General features: G+C 43.7%; 1 protein-coding gene across 22 annotated transcripts in view; it reads left to right on the top strand.

The window, feature by feature from the left end:
- Heph (polypyrimidine tract-binding protein 1 heph) overlaps positions 1-26,125 on the top strand; it is a 349,521-nt gene that overhangs the window by 214,549 nt on the left and 108,847 nt on the right. Inside the window, exon 1 of one of the 22 annotated variants that reach the window (XM_070655616.1) lies at positions 11,725-12,587. The exons of the other annotated variants lie outside the window; for them this stretch is intronic. The gene's annotated coding sequence lies outside the window, so the exon portion shown is untranslated. Of the gene's footprint in view, positions 1-11,724; positions 12,588-26,125 lie in introns of those variants that run through there. 22 annotated transcript variants of the gene reach the window in all.

Raw genomic sequence — 26,125 nt, 5'->3', positions numbered from 1 at the left:
TTTCTCTATTAAAAAAATTTTTTTTTTTAATGCGGTTTATTTGTAGTGGGAGCACGTAATGCATATATTTATGCACGCAATCCGTGCTTCTTACGATGGATTTCACATCATTGCGGATGTGATAGGGGAAAAAAGAAATGTATATAAATTTATATTAATCGACGAATATGATTATTTTCGTTACGCCTGTAATTTTAAAATTTAAAACAGACGGAGGTATAATAACTACAAGAATAATTCGGAATATTAATATTTAATTTTCAAGAGTATAAGCTGCTTTGAATTATAAATTACTACGCTAATCTATTATATAGGATAATTCTAACGAGTAAGACGAATTTACTCCTCTCATTTTCGTGCTCGCGCGGTATATTTCGTCGTTGCGAAAAGTCACGCGTGAATTGTCGCTCGCGGAGGGAACAAAATAAGAATTGGCGGACAACACTTTGAGTTTTTTTCCTCGAACAAGATCAGGAGTACGTCGGTGTCGGTGACGGGCAATCCACTTTCGGTCTCATTTACTAAATCGACTAGCCGACCAAAGGAACGAGTTTTCGAGGAACCAGGCAATAAATATATCCGTTTATAGGCGTCTGGAGGAGTTTCGCGAGTCATCAGAAACTCAGAGACTCCGAACTCCCAGCGAAGTCCAATGAAATAGGACTTAGAGCACGTCCCCGAGGATACGTCGGCCCCACCGATGCTTCTATCTACGAAAGCGAGAAAGCAAGAGCGAAATGAGGGGCGGAAGGGGCTCGATACGCGGAAAGGGAGGGAAAGAGGGTGTCGAGGTTTGTTAACAACCCTAGGGATAGCTCGCGGTGTGGGTCCTTCGTAATTTTCCAATATTATCGGAGTGTGTCGTGCCGTCTGTCGCTCACCTCAGAACTCGATATTACCGTCTTAAGTAAGTTCCTCTTGATCTCTCCGCGAATGCAGTTAGCAAGCAACGTGTTTGCAATATTAATCGAGAAATGTCGCGGGCGAGTGTGGAACGTGGCTCGGAAAATTGAGATATTTAATTAACGAAGCGCGTGTTGGCATATATATATATATGTACGTGACCGGCACTTCTTCAAGAATATTTATATATGTATGTGTATGTGTATATTTATATATGTATATATATGTATACATATATAAATATTCTTGGAGAAGTGCCGGTCACATTTCCTTCTCGTGACCGGAGGCTGCCTAATTATTAAATGCGGAAGGCTGCTTAAAGTGCGCTTCCCGTGCAGCCCCTCCACCCCTGAGTCCCTTCGACCGTGGTTAACAGAAATTTCTGAGCGTCTCGTGCAAAATTCATTTTTGCGGGCAATTGGTAAAGCAGCTTTCGCAAGCTTAGTTTGTACTTGTCCGTGTGTACTTCGTTTACGACGATAAATCTTCCATAGTGCGTCAATATATACTTGGAATGCTTATGCATTATATACGACGTTAAGAAGAGAAACCATCAGTAGCAATTATTAAAGTTTGAGTTTAACGCCGATGGAATATTAAACAGAGCACGTGACGCGAAAAAAAAAAAGAAAAGAAAAACAAAAAAAAAAATAAAGATGTGTACGAAATTGAAATTGAAATAAATATAACGAAGTTAAAAGCGATTTGATATAATTACGGTGGATTATTATTACAAGAAGGTGAATTCACTTTGGAAGTAAGAGATATTCTTGTCGGAATTACTTTCTGGCGAGAATGGAATTGTTTATTTTTCGATTATTTTTCCAATTACTGTATGCTCTATATTTATGAGATATCATCACACTTACGATCCCCCGCGTTCTTACATATGTCGGAGAGAATCACGAAGATCAGATTCGAAGAGGGGTCGAGTTCTATTTAGAGGAGGGTTCGAACTGACAAAAGGGTCACCGAACGACCCTTAAGACATGTACCTCGCTATACGTTGCAACCCTCTCTGTCGCGGAAGGTATTTATCATCCCGAGGAAGATAAAACTTATTTTGCATCGAGCAGGCTTCTCCTTCTTTCGCAGTTATCGGCATTGTTTGCCTTCGAGCACTTTAACTTCAACTTTGAGAGCGATCGAAACGAACGCAACGATCTTTACCTCTTTAAAATAAACCTTCGACCCTTTTGAACTAAAATTTTTTCCCTTTTTTTTTATTTTTTTTTTTTTTTATTTTCTCTTTTTCCGTGAAATATATATAATAGCTCTTTCTTGGCAAACAAGGTTGCTGCGAAGCGAAGAATCATATGAAACATTCATGTTTAGGGATTGTTTCGAAAAAGTGGTAAACTTGTGGCAAAATTGTTATTCTTGGACGGGTTTCGCGATTCTACTCTAGTAAAAATGTAGCCCGGGGCTTCTGTCGGCCGCGGTTTCGATTTTTAATATTAAACGAGTCGAAAATAGCGCTTTATTGATTTAGAAAGTTCGCTTGTTAAATATACGCCGCGGGGAAACGAATCGAAAAGTCGAGTTCTTCGCTATCGACGTGTTTCAAAATTTCAATTCACCCGGTCGGTCGTCACGACGGATACTTTGGCGCAGAGCATCCCAATCTGGTTTCCTCTCGTTCCGCCCCGATGCCTCTGGCATTCACTCTCGCCGGGCGTGAGGTGTGCCCCAAAAAGATAACCGTGCACACTCAGTTTCTGGTTAACTATAGGCGCCACGCAAATGGAGCTAGCGCGGTATTATAACTCCGCCAGATAAGGAGACAATGATACAGAAAGAGAAAGCCCGAAGTTTCCAAGCGTTAAAAAAATGTCCATATAACGATTGTAACATTGAACGGCACCGGAATACAATCGCATTAAGAAGATATAGAACGTATTAAAATATGCATTAAGGAGCAAATGGATAAGAAATATAAGCCGAGAAAGATATTCGTCGATATATCGATTTCGCTGCAACATTTACGAGTCGTAAGCAGCGCGATAGCCTAACACTCGTATCATAAATTTAATTTTCACGTAAAAACCCTCTTCTCCCTCCCCCCTAAAAATGGTAGCAATATCAGTAAAACACGCGCGAAGAAGAAGTCGCGCTTCGAAACGTCGTTATTCAAAATTGTCACGTGCTTCGAGGTGGGTCCGGCCGCTTTCTCGGGCTTTAAAAAGTATTTTATTTACGAGCGAGAAGAAGAACGCATCAGATTATTGTAGCCCGAGGCGACGCCTCGGTCTTTTACGGTGATATTTTAAAATAAAATCGTCGATCGTTACGGGAAGTAAACAAATCACGTCCCACGTTGCGATTATTAAAATGCGCATAAAGACAGGCTGCGATTACACCGGATTGCCGGGGGCTCTTGATTTTTCTTTATACGGCGTATATTTTCAAATGGACTGCACGTAGGTTTAACTTGATAGGGAAAAAGCGAGATGTTACAATAAGCCGTCGTGACTTGCAGTACTCGCTAATGGTAGGCGTATGAATAACTATAGTAAACTCGCTGACCAACGCATGATCGCGCGTCCAAGAACGGATTATTGCTCACAATGCGTATCGGAGAGGCCGGCGTTTCTTTGGGAGGGAAATACTGTGGGTAATAGGGGATACGTTATTATTGAGGAATAAAAGATAATCAGGGGAGATTATCATCGAGGGAGCAACGCGCAAAATGGTACGCGTCCCGCACAATAATCCCGCATCCGGTTATTTCCGCGCCGCGTTACGTTAGATTAATTAAATCCCCCACGATTAATTGGTGTTCATCCATACATTCGTATATGCGTGTAATAAAATTTACCGGCGCGATAAATCTTCCCGGTCGTGTTCGCGTGTAATTGCACGTTGCTTCTCGCGCATCGGAATAAAGTTTCGTCAATCGTCCGGCGTGGAATTTAACGCGTTAAGGAAACTCGCCGGAAACGGCGAGCGCTTGCGAGACAAGCGCGATAATCTATCAGAATCTTCTTCTTCTTTTTTTTTTTTCTCTTTTTTTTTTTTAATCCTCGAAATCTGCGGAGGATATCTCTTTCGGAGCGTATACGTGCCGGGACTTTACGGTTCGCTCGATTCTAATGTAGGCCGCAATCGGAGAAGGGATGAACGACAAAATATGGGGAACGGACAATATTAATGTTCTCATTAGCCATGTTTCATATTCATGTATGAAAATTCATCGTTAATTATGTAACAGACCGTTCGCTCGCGAAATCGGACAAAACGGCAGGCGAGCCGATTATCATAAACGGTAATCGGCCATATCCGGCCGCGGATGAATCAGATATATAGGAATTCCGGCATTTTTATCGTGCGAAAAGGGATTACATATTAACGAGGGTGGTAAATTATTTTCGTTACAATGCGCTCGATGGGGATCGGAATCGACGTGGGACAATCTCGTCGCGCAACGTTATAATCGCTCCGACAATTGAAATAGCTCGAATTTCTTTCCTCTTCGCGTCACGTTCAGATAGAGATGTTTCAGAAATCTGCGACATCAGTCGCCTCACGAAATGCCATAAATTGTCCCGGCACCAGAATGCGTGAAATCTTCCACACCTCCTTCGCGACTCGTGAAAAGGGCCGTCGTATTTAATCCAGCTTGCAATTAAGCGCGAGCGCCCGGCGGTTCCCAACGATTTTAACGAAACGCGCATTTTCATCGGGCGCAGTGATGCCCTGGTCTAGGGAAAGCGGGAAGAGGAAGAAAAGAGAAAGAAAAAAAAGAAGAAAAAAAAGGAGAGAACAACGGTCACGCGGGGCTGCACTTCGCGCCAGATTTGTTGTTCCTTTTTTCCATCATCCCTCGCTTTCCCCACCTTACTGGGTCTTGCGTTTTTTTTTGTTTTTTTTCTCTCTCTCTCTCTCTCTCTCTCTTCCTTTTTTTTTATTTTTTTGTTTCTTTATCCATTCACATTAATCACTCTGGCGAGGAAGAGAGAATGCGAAAGGCGGCCCACCTCTCTTGCTCTTGCTTTCTCGTTTTGTTCTCGCGCACGCTGTGTTGCAACTGCTACCTTAATGGGTTTCCCCAGCTTGAAACGAAGCAGTGGATTATGGGGCAAACCTATCAGAACCGCCGCGATAAACTTCGATAAGGTTGAGTTAAATTACCAGCGGCGGAAGACGAGGGGAGAGGGTGAAGTACTTGCTTTTCTTCTTTTCCATCTCGCGGGGCGCGTTTTCTCATCTCCTTCTTCTTCTTCTTCTTTTTTTTTTTTTTTTCCTTTTTTTCTTCTCGTAATACGCGGTCGTGGAAAGAGCAAAATTTAGCATCTTTAGCATCGATCTCGAGCATTATGCAGTCGTTACCCCGTTTGATGCGAGAAAAAGATGTTCAATCTGACATTTTAAATTCCTGCTACGTATACCCATTTATGTTTACGTGGAGGATAAGAGACAATGGCGAGAATAAATCATTCGTTCGTTTAATCACGGGTGTAAGAAATTCAAAGTAGATCGTACGGCCACGTGGTCGATTTATTTCAGTAACATTTGCGCGGATCGGAGCCGCGCGATTTTCCGGGAATTTTCCTTCGAGCTTTGCCGCGACATCGACAGAATTTAACGCGCGGCAAATGGGAACGCGTCTCGGTTGAAACAGAATATCGATAGGCAGCGGGCGACGTGTTACCTCACCACTGACGGACTATTTCGTCAATAGCACTGACGTGTCATTGTATTGGCGACGAGAGCGTTTCCCCAGGCTCGCCGAAACGCGTTAAACGCTGATCAAAACAACCGCGCCTCAATCGCTGAGGTTAACATTTATATTGCGGCCGTCCTCCGATTAACAGCCCCGGCTGTTCTCATTCCGCCTGCTTTGCGGATACCTCGCTTAATACGTCGCCGATGTAACGCACTATTTTCCGACGTGCGAGTATTACTTTTAATGAAGAAATACCTTCGCGCCTTTGGGTTCAGACATATTTCTATACTTCGACGATTTGATTTATTCAGAATAGAGAAGATAAAATTCCTGTTTAACGTGTGTTTCGTCGCGACGAGAGAATCGCCACCGTCTGCAATTATCCGCGTTTCTTCGCCGCCCTCGTCTCTTACCTCCCGCCGCCTTTCCGACCGCGCGGTTACCGCAACTCTTCTCGATTACGCCCGATGTAATTGTGCTCCAGAGAGCTGCGAGAAATTTAAATCGTCTTAAATCGCCGCCAGTCTCTTTTGTCGGTCCTTTATCCGTCTCGCTGTTATCCCGAAATTTATTTCTATCGCCGTCGAGCGAGCCCGGCTGTTTTAATAACCGCGACGGAGATTTGACGTCGAGCTTAAATGATAATATACCGAAGGAGTCGACACGGTCGTAACTTGCCGATTTCTGCGTCTAATGAATCAGTTGTACCGGGACATTTCGATATGATTGTGAAATGTAACATCCGGCAGTATCGTTTGGAGACTCTCATGAGTGCATTTCTGTGTACCAGGTGAAATGTTCAGTAAAACGAAATGTCGTGTCGGATGTCGTTTTCGTGATGCACTGGATATTGCATATCAAGCTTGACGTTGTTTCAATGAAGCGGAAACTGCGTTTTCAAGTTGTCGCGGCGAACTCTAAAGCACACAGACGCCACCGCGCACTTTTATTATACGAATGATAAAAACCGCCCACCGAGATATTAATTCCGGAAACGGTAGCGCTTGCGAAAAATCACGTCGTACAGGAAACGTCATATTCAGCGGATACGTTTGAGTAAATTTTACCTCTGCATTTAATTCGCATTTTCAATTCGCGCATAATTCTGCCTTCCAGAATTCGTCCGATTAGTAATTTGCACTATCGTTTGTATCGGACAGTTCAAGGATTTGCTTTCGCCGGGCATCGTGGCGAATCAACGATAAATTGGACGTGCAAGAAAACGATTCAATTAACGGTGGAATTAGCGTGACCGTCGGGAGGGATACGCGGGCGCAGATGGAAAGACCGTAGAAAAAAAACCCGAAAGAAAAAAAAATTAAAAAAAAAAGAAAAGAAAGGGAAGAGAACCGTGGAGTTTCGGGGCGAGAAACAACCTCGTGCAAGTTTCACGAGTCGACGCGCGCAGATGCCACTCGCGAAAAGCTCGCCAAATAAATCCTGTCGTGGCGTTCGTATATGTAACCGTCGGGGAAATAAAATAAAAGTGCGGATGGGAAGCGTAAGAAAGAAGCCGCTGGAAATGTTTCTGCATTATTTCGTTACGTGTTCTGTTTTACTTTCCCCTCCGCGATCAACGTTCTCTTTATTCCATCGTGCGTAGAAAAATGCGAATAACTTTGACGATCAGCGGGAGAGAGAAACAAAAAAAAAAATTGCACACTCGCGACAGTACGAAAAATTATAGATATCTGCATAATTAATATACCTATTAATTGCAACGTACGTGATTATTTACTTTCAAGATTTTTTACGGTCCGGGGAGGCACAAGAGACGCAAGAATTTCAATAACGGGGACCAATAACACGGCAATAATTAATTAGACGGGTTTTCAGTCCACTTCGATTCGATGCAGAAATTTGCTGCATTTGCCGGGAACGTCATTCTGCTAGTGCCAAATTGCATTGTCAATATTTAATGATCAGCCGGAGGATCGATACTACCCTCGATGAAACGCTGGGAAACAAGTCGCTTATCGGCGCCGTCAAAATAACCGCTTTCATAACGCATGACATCGCGCGGAAATAAGATATTGGGCGGGAATCGTAAGTAAGCTTGAACTCTTCTTCGTCGGTGAACCGCCTCGATCTTGGTCTGAGAATTCGCGGCGATACCGGTCACAAAGTGAATTCGAACGACTCGCGATACTTACACAAAGTGTTATCGACGCTCGGTTAGCTTTATTAATTGATACGTGTATTAGCGGCTTTATTCAAGCATATTCCGACTCCAGTGAATCGAATTAATTAATCAATTACCGTGAAAATTATTGGTCGGCTTATCGGTCCGTAATGTTCTCGTACGCTCGCGTTCTTTGATCGAGATGCGTTTTTTAGCGCCGCAAAATTGTTACTTCGTATGTTTTTCCGTTAATAATTCCGATAAAGCGGACCAGTCGATTACGTCAAGTGGTTGCGTTTCGTTACCCGATCGGGAGTATTAATCGTATACGTTTGATGCGGCGATATTTTTAAACGATAAAAAAAAGAAATAAAAAATAAAAAAAAAAATAAAAATTACACGTACGTTGCAACGTATGCTGAAATTATAAGCAAAATTGAAACGCAGATAAGTTATAATAATAGGTGGGCAATTAACGGTCAGCGAATTAAAAGCGGCGCGGTAGTTACACCACATAACGTAACGACGTTATCTGAATACCATAGCCTTGGCTCGCCATTGTGCCGGATGATAACGAAAGTTTTTTTCTGCCACTCGTTTAAAAGACCAGCCGCTGTTTTCGTCGCAGTTTATTCGCGGGTTACGGGACGAAACGAAAGCCTCAGACTCGCGATCGAATCGATCCGCGGCAGACATCCTGATTAAATCCGGGCCGGGCAAACTGTTGGATTAAATTCGCGGCGTCGCCACGACTTGGGACGAAATCTGCGGTAACCGCTCGAAGAAAGGACCGCGCGCCCTTTTTGATCTGCCGCGCGCGCGTTTGAAGAAATCGCGTTAACTCCGACACGACGCGTGATTCTTCTCCCCCAGATATTTACTCAGATGAAATAACACCGTTAGCTTACTCTAAAAATAACACTGTTATTTGGCCATAGCTCACTACTAAACTTGCCAATATTTGCCGCGCTTTCGATATTTTCGAGATATTTATTGGATTACGCCGGCCGTGCACCTCGATCACGCTGCGTTATGTATCATTAATCCCCCCCGGCCGTTTTTATTTACGGCAACTTCCTTCGAATAAATAGATTTTGATACTTTCGCTGCGAACTTGCGCAATTACTGCCACGTGTGTGTTTATTAAGGATAACACGTTCAGTATTTTAAAACGATAAAATATTAATGATAAATAAATTGGAGCTAAACGCGTCCGAACTGATAGATTTTAATTTATATACAAATTTCATTTAGCAATTCTCCAATTAAAATTTATTATCGCGCGCGTTATCGATCGAATTTCAGTTTGTTTATCGTTACTTATAATTTTATTATTGAAAGTCCGGAAATTAATTGGACGATTATTTAAAAAAAAAATATATATATATATATTGCGCACGGTTTTTTTTCTCTTTTTCCTTGGTCTTTTATCTACATTTGTCAAACGGGGTCCTTTTCTACTTAAGAGATACCGCGAATTGCATAAAGTATAAAGTGAAACGTAAGATAATAATGACAATCATAACGCACGAGAGATATCTAAGCTCGCAACGAAAATAAAAGATGTGTTGCACCAACGTCGTCGTAATGAGACCATATTGATCTTGGAAACTGGGTTAACTGCGGTACGAATAAAGATGATGCGGCTCCGTTCGACGATTTCTTGCCGCGGTATTTCCGTCGTGATATTACTGTCGCGTCCTAATTAAACCGAACATACGTACGCTCTTTCGTCGTGGTTTTACTACTGGCATTCCTCTCATACAGCGGCTCCGATCTTGTTATTACGTTCTTGGAATATCGATGTTTCCGTGGGAGTTACATGATTACGCGGCGTGTTATGTCGGCAGGAGATGACACGGAGAAAGCTAAGAAGTTAGAAAAACGATCTTGCTTTGTGAAATCCGTCCTCGCGGCGAATCCCCCGTAACGTCGGACCGTCGTGTCGCAGCGAAACAACGTTGTCGAGTTTCAGCATTGACGTTTTGTCACCGCGGAGGATTATACGGACGCAAAAACGATAAATGTTTGATGCGGTTAAAAGCAGATCTCTCACGAGATCGACTTTCGTTCCGCGAGAATGGTCCGCGACCTTCCGTATTCGTGGCCAAGCGCGGTCGGTTGCAGTCGCGTGCAGTATTAATTCGAGTGCTCTCAGATGGGGTGAAAATTCGATATCACCTACCCTAAGCAACCTCCCGCTCGCCGTTGGCCCTTCAGTCGATACTTGACGTGGTTTTCACGTATATACGCGGTGTCATTGAACGAGCACCTTTCCTTCTTTCCGAGCGGAATTTTTTTTCAAAAAGAAAGATAAAAAAAAAAGTTAGCGACGGGATCGAGATATTTTATTTTTCGATTTTTTGACACGAACGATTTAGATGCTCTACATATGTTGTTGCGCGACGCAAAGTGAACCGCTGGGTGACGTTGTTACTTTAATTGGGCTTTTGTTAAAAACGAATATTGTATCGCGTGAAACTTGTCCTCGAGTCAATTTGTGTGCACTATAATCGTGGAACTTGTTGATCGACGACACCCTGTATACACCAAGTTCCTCGGGCAACGCCAACGACGACGGGCATTACGTCGTACTCCGAATGTATTGCTAGGAGAGAATATTCAATGGTCTGGTCAGGTAAATATTGGATGAGCCGCGCGAAGGGTGTACACTGGCGTTTTACCTACCCTTCGAATATATAATATATATTACACACACACGTGGGTATCTCTCGCGTTGAACCGGATGTAGCGGTTTGTTAGATATTTTTTTTTTTTTTTTACGGACAGACGCTACAAAATTTGAAAGTTTTTTCTTTCTCATTTCTGAAAATGTATTTGCGACTTTATGTTTGAGGAACGCGTTTGCGGACGGTAAAACGTCGATGTGTACGATATCGAATAGCGAGTGTGTACCGTTCGACACGATAATCCGACGAGGGGTTTGGAAACCTGTTTGCCGGAAAGGAGCGGAAACGAAGTTTTGGAGAGAGAAGGACAAATGTCGGGGTGTTAAAAAAATCAAGTGAGAGATAAAGCCGGGTAGGGAAACGCGGGAAGTCGTTCGACGGTGAAGTGTATTTGTTAAACTCGGTTAGAGCCGATTGCTCCATGCTAATATTGCACTCCATTTCACGGGAACTACTTATAACCTTCCACATGATTGAGAGATTAAGAGAATGAAGCTGGCAATTTTCTCGTCGGCTAAACCGGCGCGACGGAAGGTTTATCGGAAACTAGCAGCGTTCGATCTTCCTTAGTGTTTTCTTACTGCTTTCCGTTCTATGTTCCCGCGATACGAAAAAGAATAGCGTTGAAATTGAATAGTAAAAAATTACAAATTTACAATGCAAATTTATAATGTAAATTATAAGACGACGTGAACGAAGGCAGATTAGTTTTATAATTTTTTTAAAGGGTTTAAATATTTCTCTCCATCGTGTTAAAAATCTGTGAAGAATATGTTTTTTTTTTCTTTTTAATTTTAAAATTAAATTTTGATCCGACCTGATCGATCTAAGAAAAAACGTTAATCTCTAAACATCGAGCGTTGTCTTAACGCACCGCGCTTGCAATTACTGTTACATCGTTATCGTCGATTCGAGCAGCGTTCTCATATCCGGCGAAACAGCGTGTCTTTCGTGCCGGCATGAATTATGCAGGGCTTTCATCAATTTTCCGAATATGCAAGCGGGCACCCTCTAACGCGCTGGATCTTTTTCCTGGATGTCAACGCAATTTCACGGAAGGGGGTGGGGGAGGCAGGAGGGGAAACCGACCCCTGTTTTCCCGATATTTCGCACAACGTCGAAAAGCGATTGAGGATCAGAACGCTTTTTCACGTTCGCACGTTTAAATTAATCATGGACGGGAGGATCCATCTCTCTCTCTCTCTCTCTCTCTCTTTCTCACTCCCTCACTCTTTTCCCTTTTTGACCCCGGGGCGATTCCGGCGAGAAAAGCGGGGGCGGCGGGGGAGAGAACACGCAGGTCGGGGGGATCGTCGGTATATACAACGCGAACGGATGGATGGCGAGCGGTGGGCGCTCTCGCGTAGATGGGGAGGATCGTCTGCATAAATATGGAAATTTCGTAAATCAAGTTAGTCGGTGAAGTGTCGTCGAGTTTTTCAGGGAGATAGAGGGCAACGTTATTTCTCAATTTTCTACCGCATCGTTGTTTTTTTTTGTTTTTTTTTAAGGGGGGAGAGGGGGATTTTTTTTCCTCTCCGTTGCAGCACGTTCTCTGCCGGTGCACGAAGGTTCAACCTCGGCGATTTGGCGGGCAATTAGCCGCCAGTTTATACGTTATACGTTAGCCGGTGATTGTGCTCCTTTCCTTTTCACGCAAGCTAATTAATTTATAAAGAATGTTTGCCGCGCGCGTCTGCTTCATGTTATTGTTTTCCTCGATGATCAAGGGAAAATGCGAAATTGCCAGCTTAACACGGAAAATAGACGGGGGATCCTATTTTAAGCGCTGAAACTTAAGGTAATTGTTTACGTATAAACTTAAATAGCACCGCAGCTATAACGCCGGTGGCGTTTACCGTAATCGAATCAGTTCACAGATATAATATTCGACGTATATTTAATTTCTTTTATAATACATATTTAGTTGCGTTTGAAATAGACGAGGTAACGCGTGAAGGTTGGTAGATGGTGGGGATAGGAGTGGGGGATACTGCTGGTCCGCGCGGTGCGGGCGGTAGCCATTTCTCCTTCCATTGCTTCGTTGTCGTTCAAGCGGTTAACGCGTACGCGGCAGTCCTCTGTCCGTCTCCGAAAAAGGACCGCATAATCGGTGTGCTAGAAGTAATCCGGCGTTAAATTGTACCTTCTCCCCGCAATCGTCCGCACCCGGGGAGCTACCACAACCGTCTTCTTTTCCTTCCAAGTAAGTTCTATCGTCATTAATGCGTGCGTAATATTCAACGTCTCTCCGTCGTCAATCCGTTCGGTGAGAGCTCGCGAGAGTTAAATTCGGCGAACGAGAACCGTGTTGTATCGTGTGGGCATGCATTCGCGATACGTAGAGAGCGATGGATGTAAGATTCACGGTAATAATTCGTTCGTGCAATGCGTTGCTAGTGCGTAGCGGGCTTGGGTCGAGCGGGGAAGGGGAGGTACGTGGATCGCCTGATCGCTTACGTTATCGATGACGCAAAAGATGGCTGACTACGTGGCCATATTATATTATATTATGTGAAATTTATATTTCGAGTCTGTCATAATTGATACGTACTAATGCCGACTATTAAAAGATGCAAATGGAAAATCGTTCGCGCGGTGAATATTTCATCGTCGCGTATACACCGCGGGTTTTTTTCCTCGCCGTCGCGTCCGATCTTCGTTCCGCGTCGACCGCGGAATCGAGATACGCGCGGGGCTCCAGTTAATTTCGAAAGTGGATGGTATTGGGTTAATCCGCGACCGGACGGAGCTCGCAACAACGTCGTTTTAACCGCTGGGACTACATTTGCCGATTTAAGCCGCTGCTTAAATATTAGTTCAAGCGTGGCGGCGGCGGCCGCGGCTGCGGCTGCGGCTTTCGACGCCCTGCGGATAATCGCGGTGCCTTCGGTGCGCCGCTTCCAAATGACCACCGCGAGCGTGAATATGCTCCCGACAGCAGCGGCGCATTCAACGCGAATTAAAAACTCTTGGAAAATAATCGTACGCTTCGGATGCGAGTGCAGTTACGCGCGAAGGTAGAATAGCAAATTAAAGGAAAATAAAAAAGGAAATAATTGAGCCTTTAAAAATCAAGAACGCTTCCTGTATTTCAGATAAAATTTCTTCTCGAAGTTTTTCGTCTATTGGTATCGTACGTATCTGGTTTCTTTTTCTTCGGTTTGGGTTGAAGAAGTCTTTAAATCGTCGTGTCCAATCGCGGAAAACTATTCGACCGGCGCATCCTCCGAGTAAACTCGGTTTACTCACTGGCGAGCGTCGTATACGGATCTTACAAGGAAAAACGAGAGTAATTGCGGACGGACAGCGGGGAATACTCGTTTCACCTCGACATAGTAATTGAATTCCGTTTTAATTCCACGATCGATTAAATAATAAAGAGCGCCCGTTCTTTGCGAGCACTGAGAAGCCCCGTAATCCAATCTTGCCAGAAATTTGAGATCATAGGAAACACTGTAACCCGGGAACCACCGCGTGCCCTCTTCTCTCTCTCTCTCTCTCTTTATCTTTCTCTCTCTCGTCTCACAGACTATCGGAAGAAAGCGAGTTACATAGATAAAAGAAAATGCAGGAGAAAAATAGCGCAATACCGGCAACGACAACGAGAGATAACAAGAAAAGAAATCGAATTAAAATCCAATTGTCTTCGGTTGCAGCCTCGTAGTTCACGCAATAGCATTTATTCGATTAGGGAGCGAAAAGGGCGGTGAGTCCGAAGGGAGAGAGAGAGAAAGTGGGAGAGAAAGAGAGAGATTCCCGATAGCTCTGGACACTATTGAAAACGGCACCCGGGAGAATTTTTCGTCGCGCAAGCTGCTGCCCGGTTCTTTGCGGTATTTCATCTCGCGTATTTACGTATTTCATCTCCCACCGGCGGCCGTGCGTCCGTTCGCACGCACGCTTCCTCGCGACACAGTCGCACACGTGGGACATTCGAATTTGATTTACGCCTCGCTCGATGCTCGTATGTCCTCCCGCTTCGCTCCGAATTTCCGCCGAGCCGCGTCGGTATTTTTCGAAAAATAATATGCACGGGAGAGAGAGCGATACAAATTTCAGGAATGCCACAGGGAGATCAAGCGAACGTTGCAGTTAGTCCGGTGATTTATTCGCGATTTTCGATCTCGAAAACGTTTTGCGGAAGCGGATTTCGGGCCCAGAAGTGTTCGTTGAACGATAATTTTACAAAAGGGAGGATTCGTATCTATTCATAAACCGTCCCGGGCAAAGAAGAAGAAAGGAGAAACGCGGAGAAAGCGGAAAAGTTGCAATTGCATCGTTATCTTACACTCTATTTCACAGAATTCCATAGAATTCACTTTCAGAGATTTTTGCATCGCGCCGCCGCGCTCAATACGCAATTTATTCAGATTGTTAACTCGTAACTTTTAGAATACGCTACTTCGAAATATTTTTGTCGAGCGTATCGCGTTACGTACAATTTTTACTCTCGTAAACTTTCCATCTTTTGAGTTATCGATTCGGCATTTATATATAAAAAGAGAAAGATTAAATCAAAGCGACGAGTATACGTATATTTCTTTTACAAAACCATCAAATATATATAACCGTGATGTCTTTACATCTTTTTAAAGAAAGAGAAGATTTACACGCGCGTATAAAAAGTAATGAGGGATGGATACCGGCCTGCGTTTCGTAGCTCTCTGCCATTTGATCCCGCAAATACATCTCTCATTTATGCCGCGTACAACATCTGCAGGTTCCTTTTTAAAATCACCCTTTAATTGTCTCGTCGCGGTCGCAATCTGCGGCGGACTTAACTGGGGCGTAAATTATCTGTCCGCCCAACGAGGGACACGCTTTATTATTGTGAACTACCACCCGTAAGACCGCTTCGCGGTATCGTTTACCGCGACGGATGCGAACGAGCGGGGTACCGGGGGGGAAAGGGGGAGGAGGAGGATGGAAAGAAATCGTTTTGGGTTGAACGCGATGAATGATTAAAATCGAATTCCGCGGCTCGGAAGTCGGGGAAAACGCTCTGACATAGTTACGAACTCTTGGCTGGGAGAAAACTGGTTGGACCCTTTCCGAGTCGTCCAATGGAATTACTTAACTCATCCATCCATTGCTCGAGGGGAAAGAAGAACGAGGGTGGGAATAGTCTGCCAGAAGCGGAGGCAACGAAACCGGGGAACGAGAGAAGAGAACGAATGAGTGGTCCAACGGGGGACTACACCACGGTCGCAGTTACGTTTGTTGATCGTTAAGTCGGGAAATCCGATTTGCTCGATCTCAAGGAAGCCCATCGGCGATCACTCGACAAATTTCCCGCTGATGTCAGTTTCTTCTGCGTTAGGTGAAAAATTGCTCCCTACATTTTCGATCACCGTGCCTGAATTTGAGTAATTTTATCGCCCCCTCTCTCCCCCGCCGGATCGGTTTAATTAAACACCGCGCGCTTTGCATTTGGGTACAAAGATAGAAGATAAAAGAATAAAAGCAGAATAACTTTGATAAATATATCGCGATAATACTTTTCTTAATAGTGTCGTTTAGATTTGAGATAAAAATACGAATGGAATATACAATTTGGACGATTAAGATTCTTAATGTCTTATTTCGTTCGCGTAAGTTTTCTTGCGATCTATTCACGTGCTCGAACGGCTATTATCGACACACCACGCTGGCACGAAATTTCAAACACGCCCTATGCCATTCTTAAATTCGCGCTACGGTGGCGACAGCGAGTTTCTCAAGGCGATAAAATTCTGCCGTGCTGACAACACAAGGGCTCGATCTCCCTTCAGCATCCCGGACGATCTATCCAAGATTACTTCGCAAACTTTAGGAAATAACCGCCGTAGCTACATACGACCGTTCCACGGGACGAAAATGGATTCGCGCGAATGTGTACGTTGCATCGCGAGCCGATGGATAAGGGATTGTTTTTAATTACGGATCTCCGAGTTCCTTCTTTGCTCATCTTTCGTTTTTTCGTCACCGGGGCTTCTTTTTTTTTTCTTCTTTTTTTTTCTTTTTTTCGCGCGACGACACTCTCGTCCTTCACGTTTCTCCCTTCCGACGAAGTTGGAAAAGTATTGAAGTTCGAACGACCATCTGTTGATCTCCACAATCGTCAGCCGAGGATAAAACGGTTCGCACCGAGTCGCGAGATAAAGTGGAGAACGTGTCTCGGGATTAAATGGAAATGTCTGTTGTCCCTTGAGACGGTATATAGATAATGAATGATCTCCAACTTCAACTTATTTACTTGAGCATAGCAGCGTAATAATAATGATTTAATTTTTTTCTCCTTAGTAATAGAGCGAATTAAATCGTGAATCTGATCAAAAACTTTATCACACCCGCGTAATCTTTTAAAAATCACGGTACCGTCGGTCTATAAACAAGTATGAAATGTCGAAGTGACAAATATTTTTCAGTTCGAAGGAAGAGATTCGTGGCGGATGCATTCTGCGTGACCTTCTTTCGTCTGCCCGGGCTTATTTTTCCGCGTCAAATTGTGCGAAGGTAGCAATGCGCGCCGAAGTCTAAGGGCCAATAAACGCGCGGCTGAAATCGCGTCGTCGTCGGAATTTCGAAAAGAAGCTTATCATGACGGATTCCCTCGTCGCGCTCGTCTTCGCGAGATGCGTTGGGAAATCCGAAATTCAGATGCGGAGCCCCATCGGCGCCGCGCCGATGCGTCGCGTTCTCGGCTTCGAGGGAAAAAGCGTAAAAAGGAAAACGGGAGGCGCGGCTTCGCACTCGCAGGGGTCGGGTTGCGAACGGAGAATGGCAGGCGTGGCCCGAAAACTTTTGATAACACTTGCAAATTGCTTTCGAAAATAGAATAACAATCCAATTTCGCCGCTCGCGGCGGTCGACTGAGGCTGCCGGCTCTCCCGACGAGGCCACGAAGGGGTAGAATTCGAAAGGGGATAAATTCGGATGCGTATGCGCGCATACACCGGGGGTTGAAGCCTCGGACTGGCGGTCCTCGAAGACCTCGAAATTGAAACGACGTTAACGTTTTAACTACCAGGAAATTTTTCAACGCCTGGGCGGGTTTAAGCGGTGTCGAGAGGTCGTTTGAACGAGAATGGGGCGTAGATAGAATATTTGATCGGAATAAAATTGCACTGCAATATACACGGCAAATTGACTTTACTATTAACGTTGAAACAATTTTTTTTAAAAGCAGTTTTTACGAAATTACGTCGTTTTACGGAAGTCTTATATTTTAATTAAATTTTTTTTTCCAAGAAAATATATATTTGAAAAAGATACATAAAATAAAAATATATTAATGTAGAAATGCTAAAAATAGTTAATGCTTGAGCAAAAAGATTTAGATACGCGTATGTAATTACTTTGTATTAAAAAAAAAAAGAAAAAAAACTATTTCTTACCTAAAGGTATACTAATTTAAATTTATTTTGGAAAGTTTTGCTCGCCTCTCGAGTGATCTTTATCAGCTTGTCGATGACCAGATAGTCGAAGAGAGCATTTCTACGAGTTAGAATTGACATTCTCGAACGAGGTGAGTTCCAGACAAGAGGTTTGAATGGACAAGAAAAGACGAAAATCGGCTTCGTGAAACGTGCTGGCGACGGCAATCTTCGCCGCCTTCCGGACAATCGGCCGACGTCCCTTCCGTTTCCGGAATCCATCCGTCGTTTCTGCCAATATAATTGCCCTTATATATCCCGAGGAAAACGCTCCAAACGTTCGTTTTACTGTCGATCGACCGGGGACGGCCTCGTTTTCATCGTAAAAATGCACGATTACTGAAAACGGGTTTTCGCTCACGTCATTCTCGCCTGTAAATCAGTTTTTGCGGAATTTTGAATCTAGATAAGTTCTTTTCTTCGGTAAAAATACGATCTTCATTTTTCTCCGTTTAAAATAGGATAAACGTTTTTATAATCGAATATTCTAATCTCCATCGCGTCTTGCAATTTTAATAAACCTGTGTCGATTTTCTATTCTTAGTAAAACCTTACGTTTATTTCTAAAGGGTTTTGGAATTTAAGAGAACTTTGTGAAATCGCGTTTGTACTGCTTAGAACTGAACGCATTTGAAGAATGGTTCTCCTCGACGAGCAAGCTTCTGCATTTCTCTCTCTCTCTCTCTCTCTTTCTCTCTGTCTTTCGTCTATTCTTGTACTTAGCTCAAAAGACGAGATTGTAAACCAGTCTTTACGATCAAGCTGACGGCAAAAGCGTTATTTTACTAGTTTCTTCGCTATACACTATGACACGTACGGCTAATTGGACCTCTTTCAACGACTTTCATCGCTCATTTCGTGGTGTTCCGCTTTCATCATTCTTGTTCTAGAAACGAAGTTAATACTTCTAATATGGTTTCTTTAAATACTTTATTTAAAGAGAACAATTTTTAATTTGTTTAAAATATTATTTTTAATTGTTACGAAAATATTCAAAACGTTACTTCACTAATTCAAATGCAAATATACTTGAGAAACTTGTATGAATAAACGAAATAACTATGAAAAGCTGTACATGCAAGAAAAAAAAAAAGTGGAACGTTATCGCGAGATCGATTGAGCGTTTCTGCTTTTTCTCGAACAATTAGCGACTCTTCGTTAATCGACGGGTAATTATTCCTTCGTTCTATCCTTTCGTTACGTCATTTGAATTGTGCTCTTTTCCGAGATTAGCCTACTCTTGTCTTTAGACATTCTCAATGATTTCTAATCAGCCCTTTGACTGAATTATTCGATCTGAATTAAACTGAAGCGATAGAAAAATTATGACAGAAAAAAAAAAATAATAGAAATGTTTAAAAATTTATATTACTTTTTCTAAACGCAGAATTTTAGAGATAATTATATTTCACAAGTTAACATAATAATTTTTATATTAATTATTATATACGCGTTTCTTAATTCGAAATATATTTAATTATTTAATATCAATCGCGATTAATATAAGAAATTATTATTTTAGTTAAATATAGATTTTGCAAGATATACCGCTTCGAGGCGTTGAAAATCGGCTTGCCGAAGGATTCGCGTTACCAACGTGAAAGTGAAATATCGAAGCTGATAGCTACGCGCCTTTTGTAGCGAGATCGAGATATCCCGCGCATGAATGGCGAAGCATATCTCAAAGGATCGGCGAGAGGAGCGATGCTTTAAATTTCATCTGCGCCACGTTCGACCTTAATCGCATCCAGCCGACTAAATTTCCCATTCAGCTTTCCCCGCGGGACCGTTTTCCGCGGACTTCTCCGTAACGGAATTATAGAGATGATCGCGAGCTCTCTCGCGAAAAATCCAAATTGTATCGTCCACAGCTCTACCGCGGTATAATACAACCATAACAGCGTACATCGTACGTACGATACTCGATCGTTTGCCGTTTATTAAATCGACATAGCCGATAAAGGGTTTAAAGAAACGCGTACTCTTGCTTCGCTCCTCCTAATTTATCGCTTTATTTATTACGGCGAAGGGCAACCTTTGGCACTCTCGTTGCGATTAAAATGTCAGGAATATCGTTCGTTCGACTGAAACATTAATTTATACCCGAGTGGAAATTTTTCTTTAATTGACAACTTTATTTTTTGAAGATAGTCACTAAATAATAAATACTTTTTTATAATTTATGGTTACTACCAAGCTAGTCACTAGTTAAGAAATATTTTTAATCTGCGCGATCTAATCATTAGCTGGAAATTCAGATTGGCTAGATAAATTTCCACTCGGGTATCGGCTTATATATAAACTTAACCCGATCTCCCTTATACGCGAGAACGTCGAAGCTACCGCGAATATTAAAATTTGTAATACAGCTTGTCATCGTAATACCGTTTCGAACGGAGGCGAGTAAACAATTTTTCCTCAGTATCGGAACTAAACTTCGTCCGCGTCAGACGCACTTCCGCGTGCTGTTTACACAATACGCCTGTGATTTGATCCCAGCCGATATTCAAGATGCTGAAGATATTCAAGACAATGATGAAAATGCTGAATCTGCAGTATATAAGAAGGGAGAAAAATAGAACGTAAAGGTACGACGCGAAGGGATTCTGCTGGCGCGGCGTAGGAGAAAGAATTTCCTTCGGGCGAAAATACGCGGGAGTTTCTGGAAGAGGGAGGAAAAAAATTGATTATTCGTCTTAGACTTTTAGTTCCGTTCGTTTGGGGCGTCGCTTTAAAATTTCTTCCGACGCGGATTCCCGCGGGATTCATCTGGACTCACGCCGGCTTTCGAGAGACACGCCACTTCGAGCCGATAGCCCAGTTTTCGAGAGAGCTTCGTGTTTCGGTCAACTTTTTTTTTTTTTATCCAGTTCTTTAAACGCTTTTGGCCGATCGGTCACCCGCGCTCTCGAACAAACTCCCGGGAAATGCCAATCCCTTTTGAGAAGGGCACTCTCGTACTTTTCTCTTCGATTCGCAGCCGCAGGCCGGCACCGGCGGATCTTATTTTTGTGCCGCTACGCTCTCATTGTTTCTCATCGTCGCTGTCGTCGTCATCGCCGTAGTCGTTCGCGCAAAGCTTTTTAGCCCGCCCGAAGAACTCTTAAGTACCTCTTGAAAAACCGTCGGTAAGTCTACTTTCTTCCGCGATTATGGCTTATTAAGCTCTCGTGCCTTTATTAGGCGAGTTTCCCCTTTTGTTCCCCAAAGATTTCAAGATAATCGTCCGTAAAGGCGACTTTTCTCCCCGGATCGTCTTCTATCGGCGTCGCGTCTCTTTACTGTCGCTCTATTTCTCCCAAGGCAGTCGCCGGGTTAAGCGAAATTGCTATGTATCAAAAATTCTATTGTCGTCAATTTGCCTCTTACATTAAAAACGACGGCATTAAATTCGGATTGAAAAACCGGTCTTTATTCACACTTTTCACAAAAGGGTTAGTATCAATTATGCCATTACAATTGTCTCGTGCATTTATTACTCCTCACATCTTACGCTCAGAATATCAAATGAGTTTCGCAAATTGTTTTCTGTGATAAAAATTCATAGAACGTAAATTACGATATGTACGGTTAAAGTAGTATATTTTTTCATCTCTTGTTTTTATCTCGCGCTACGTTCTTGTAAGATGAGTGAAAAGGCATGGGTGGTAATGTTCGAGGTCGCCGGTTATTGTTGTGTTTTTCTCTGAGAGCTCGGTACGTATTTTTTTTTATTTCTTTTATTCTTTTTTTTTTAAATGCGTTATTCTGAAATTCATGAAGCCGAACGACGCAATCGTAATAAAAACTCGAAGTGTGTAAGGCCCTTGAGGAAATCTCATCTCACGTATGAGGTCAAAAGCTTTGTCTTGAGATTATTTTCCAAATCAGGAATTCAAGATTGCAACATTATAATACAATATATATTAGGAAAAAAATGGAGGGGAAAGATGAGAGTACTTGCGGGCTGTGCGTAATTTTGAACCTCACTTTCTTGAGCATTGAAATTTTGAAATTGCAATTGATAAACGCAGCTTCCTTCCTTGCACGCTGATGAATTTCCTTTATGCTACTTTTACGAGGGAAATTTAAAAGAGAATTCGAGACGCTACGTCGGATGAACAGATTTATCATTGAAGCTACAATTACGCCGCGCTGGATTATTTACCCAGCTACCGAGTTCTTTTTCATTGCGAAGTTGTGCTCGTCGAAACTTAATTTACTTCGCGGAACGCAGTCGGCAAGCTTTTCACGTGCGTCTCCCATCTTGTGTTTGGTTTTCACGAAAGTACTTGCACTTGTACACAACTATCCGCGAGCATACATATATGTATACATACATACATATACGCGCGCGAAATTCGTCGTTTCGCAGGCTTTACTCTCTCGCGAAGATGCTCGCGCGCATTTTGTAGGCAGTGGGCCGAGGCATTATTTTGAAATTCATGAGGTCGAATGGCGTAACCGCGTAAGGGCGAAGTTTGGAACCGGGGTGGGACAGAAGGGCTGGAACGGCGAAGTGGCCCGGTTGAAGTAACTTTTGTCGAGTGCGGCGGCGGGAAGAGAGGCGGCATCCGGCGATGAAAAAAAAAAGAAAAAAAAAAAGGCACCGCGACGCCTCGTTGGCAAACACATTCGCTATTTTGCATGCGTCGGCGGAAAGTACACCGTCGATATTTGAATATCCGTCCCTTTCCCCGAGATTAAATGCATTTGGGAAAAGTCATTTTTACACCGGCGACGTGCGGAAGTTGCAGCAAATACTTTCAGTTAGTTACATTGCGGGGTTATCGTATTGTTTCGAGAATCAATTCGAGGTAGAGACACGCGCTTGCAATTCATAACTCTCATGTGAGTTATTTCTCCTATATGATCAATGTCAGTTATGCTCCATAGAAAATTAATTCTCTCGATTGATGGGGAGAAATTGGAAAACCATTTGCGATGTTCATTCGCTTGCGCTGCCTGTCGATTCTACGGGACTGAATATTTCTGCCTTTGTTGTCGCGCTTGGAAAGAAACCACCGGGAACTTTGTTCGACATAATTTATATCTGACTTTCAGAGGCAGGACGGAGCTACTCGAATTATTAGTGCGCGATTCGCTGGATTAAATCATTCGCGTTATTAACGGATTGTGCTGAAATGGCAGAAGCAAAATTGACAGCAAATTCACGTATATAATATTTAATCGGTAAAAAAATTAAAAACGCTCTGGTGTAAATTTTTTTTTATTTCTCCGTTATGTATACAATTTTTTTGCGGTAACGCGATCGTCGATCAACTTCACGTTAGATTGATGAAAACGCATCGGCAGGTTTCTCCTGACTGCAAGATGCAAATGAAACCCTTCTAGCTGCGCACGCTAATTAAAGCGAAATTCTCGATCCTCGTATCGACTTCATTAGCGGATAGATATACAGCGCTGCGGAGGGAAACACCACTAATGATGATAGTCACGAGCATATGGCGTCGTACTGATAGCGTCGATCGGCGCCATTATGTATACGTCGAACTTTTCAATACGACCCTTACTATCGTAGGCGTTAGATTAACCGTTCCGTTCATTAAGTTCAGCATATCTGTACGCGGAAGCTGCGCGAAAACGCAAGCTTGCGTAAATCGAAAAAAAAAAAATATATATCGCAGAATCCCATCGACGCTTTTACCTGTTTTTTTTTCGAGTAACAATAATTTTTTTTTTTTTCTTTTTTTAATATCTTACAGCAATTGCTTTTTCTCAACATAAAACTAAAGAACGAAAAACAAAAGATCTTATTTGAATAATTAATTTAAGTCAACCGGAAATTTGTCAGGGAATTAGCAAAGGGTTTGCCAAGAATCTAATCTTAAATAAATTTCGGGGTAGGTGAACCGCACGGTGGAGGGATGCAGCAAGTTGTGCGATTATCGTAGCCGATAATCCGGTTTCCATTCGCCCGTTTGACCCGACGAGCTCGCGAAATTCCGACGCCCATGAAAGAGTAGACGCTATCCACTTTCGCGGCTCTTTGTATGTTTCGAATATCGGATCGTTCCATCCTCTCTGTTCGCGGTTCAGTGACGGCGAAGCACGGCGATCGCAGTGGAAGCGTTTCATCCTAACGAGCGGCTTTAATTCCTGCCCTCTTTCCACGTCATTTGCCGTAGTGGAGGGTCTCGACGAGAATCACGACTCGACGGGAAACTTCCGTTCTCGTCAAATTATCCAGCTTGTAGGCAAGTCGTGACACAAGTCGCATAAAGGTTCCCCTTATTAGTAATTACAGGCGATATCGATTCGATAATTCCGTTAACGTTCGGCTACTTATTCTGTTGCATTCGATTAAATTTTAATTGAAGCGAGGCCTCCACCCTCGGCGAAGTTAAGAATTACGAGAAGGAGAAGGGATCTTTGCGAATTTACCTACTCGAAAACGGACGGATAAGTCTCGCGTCTACGATTCTCGTTCGTTGAGCTTCACCCGCGTCGTTCGATTTATCACGTTGACCCGTCTTGCGTAAGTATTATTTTAATGACCGAGCGTTTCTTCACTATTAAATCTCCGACGCGTGAACGAAACGAATTCAAGATACTTATCTCTCATTGGCTCGCTTTGTTGACTGCGCTCAGAATTCATTGCGTAACGATGACCCGTCGCAGGTGCGCAGATCCTCGATCAATCGCGGATAAATCCACGCCGTCGGGTGTCATTCTATATTAATAACTTCTCGCGACTACGAGAAAAGAAAACGAGATTTTATTCGTCGGCGGCAATCGGACTCTCGCATGCGGCGCACACGCCGGGTACGCGATTCCGTGTATAATCCAGCTCCATAAAACGAAATGAGCTTCTACTCGGTCCTGAAATCTTCGTAATCTCTCGGCTAAAGTTTCGGCCGGTTGCGTCGGTAGCTCGTGGCTCCAGAGGCCATCCATCTCGAGAGACAATAATGGCACCTCGCTCCGGCCGGCCTTTTCCTCGGCAGCCTATCGCCAGGACTATCTTCGGCCAATATTATTTTAGCGGCTCTACGTCATGTATTTCACATCCTTCCCGACGACCTTCTCCTCCTCTACGGCTCGAGACGATCTACCGGGAAAATTGACCCACCTACTAGGCAATCGCCGTCTCGTAAACGACGAGTAGCCGTGCGCCGGGATAATAGGATCACAGCCTAAGATTGCTTCCGGTAACAGCCCGGATGTCTAGATCTCGATCGAAGATTGCATTTTATTTCTTAACGCGCGTATCACGACCACGCTTTTTCGGTGACCGAGCACAATTTAATGCACCCGCTTGTGCACTCGGTATTTATTCGTTCGGTAGTCAACGGATCCGGATGAGCCCAGCGGAGCGTGTCACGGGCTCTTTTCTTCGATAGCGTTCGCGGCTCCGGGAAGCTCATCGGGCCCGCAGCCGGCGCGTGAGATTGGTTTGTCATCCGAGCGAAGCTTCCATCGTTCCCGGGCGCGCTCGTTCACTGTACCAACGTCCGCCTCCGCGCGGACGATCTTGAGACAATTTCGTGCGGGTCGTCGGGCACGTAAAACGCTCGTGCGCTCGTCGCCGGGTCGCACGGAAGATTTTCTTTCAGCGGAAACACGAAGGATAAAAAAAGCAAGAGGTAGGAGGAAGGAAAAAAGAAGGAAACGACGACCGGAGATGGGGAGAAGAGAAGGAAAGAGCGAGACAGCTGCCGGATTTAAGGTCTCGACGGTTCGCGAGGATCGAGAGAAAACAACTTCGCGATTCGCGAGGCTTGGGGAGGGAAACTGACGTGGGAATCGAGATACGGCGAACGCGGCGAGGGGTAGAGGGATCGAAAGACGGAGAGCGGAGCTCGTGACGAGGCTCCGGAGCGAAAGGGGAGCCTGGCCGGTCCATAATCCATACGTCCGCGGGAAATAAATAATACACAAGCGTCGAGATCGGGGCGGACAGCTCCGCCGGATGTTCAGAGAGGATGAACCCCTATCCTCGTGACCGGGGAAAATACAAAATCCCGAGTTCCTTTCCGCGGCTTGTCTCCACCCACGAAGGCACCCTCTCTATATCTCTCTCCTTACGTCTCTGCGAAGACGGAGCCCCCATCCCCTATAAGAGCACCTTCTTGCCGTTCTTTGAACGATATTCCGCCTAACAGCGTGCACTCAATGTGCTGAGATCGTCTCCCCGTGTACTTTCGCAAGATAAACCGTGCACGAGACGTGCGTCGCCGCAGAGAACGCGCCTTCCTAATTACACTCGCGGGGCTGTCTACTTTTATTTATTTTTTGACTTTGGAATAAACAGTTTTACGACTGTCTTCAGTGCAAGTAACGTGCATTTAAATACGTCTAATTTTTTTTTTTTTTTTTATTTAAT

Source organism: Cardiocondyla obscurior, linkage group LG04 (genome assembly GCF_019399895.1).
Source record: "Cardiocondyla obscurior isolate alpha-2009 linkage group LG04, Cobs3.1, whole genome shotgun sequence".
Lineage (NCBI taxonomy): Eukaryota > Metazoa > Arthropoda > Insecta > Hymenoptera > Formicidae > Cardiocondyla > Cardiocondyla obscurior.
The sequence above is the reverse complement of the archived record's forward strand: the minus strand, read 5'-3'. Positions and strand labels throughout refer to the sequence as shown.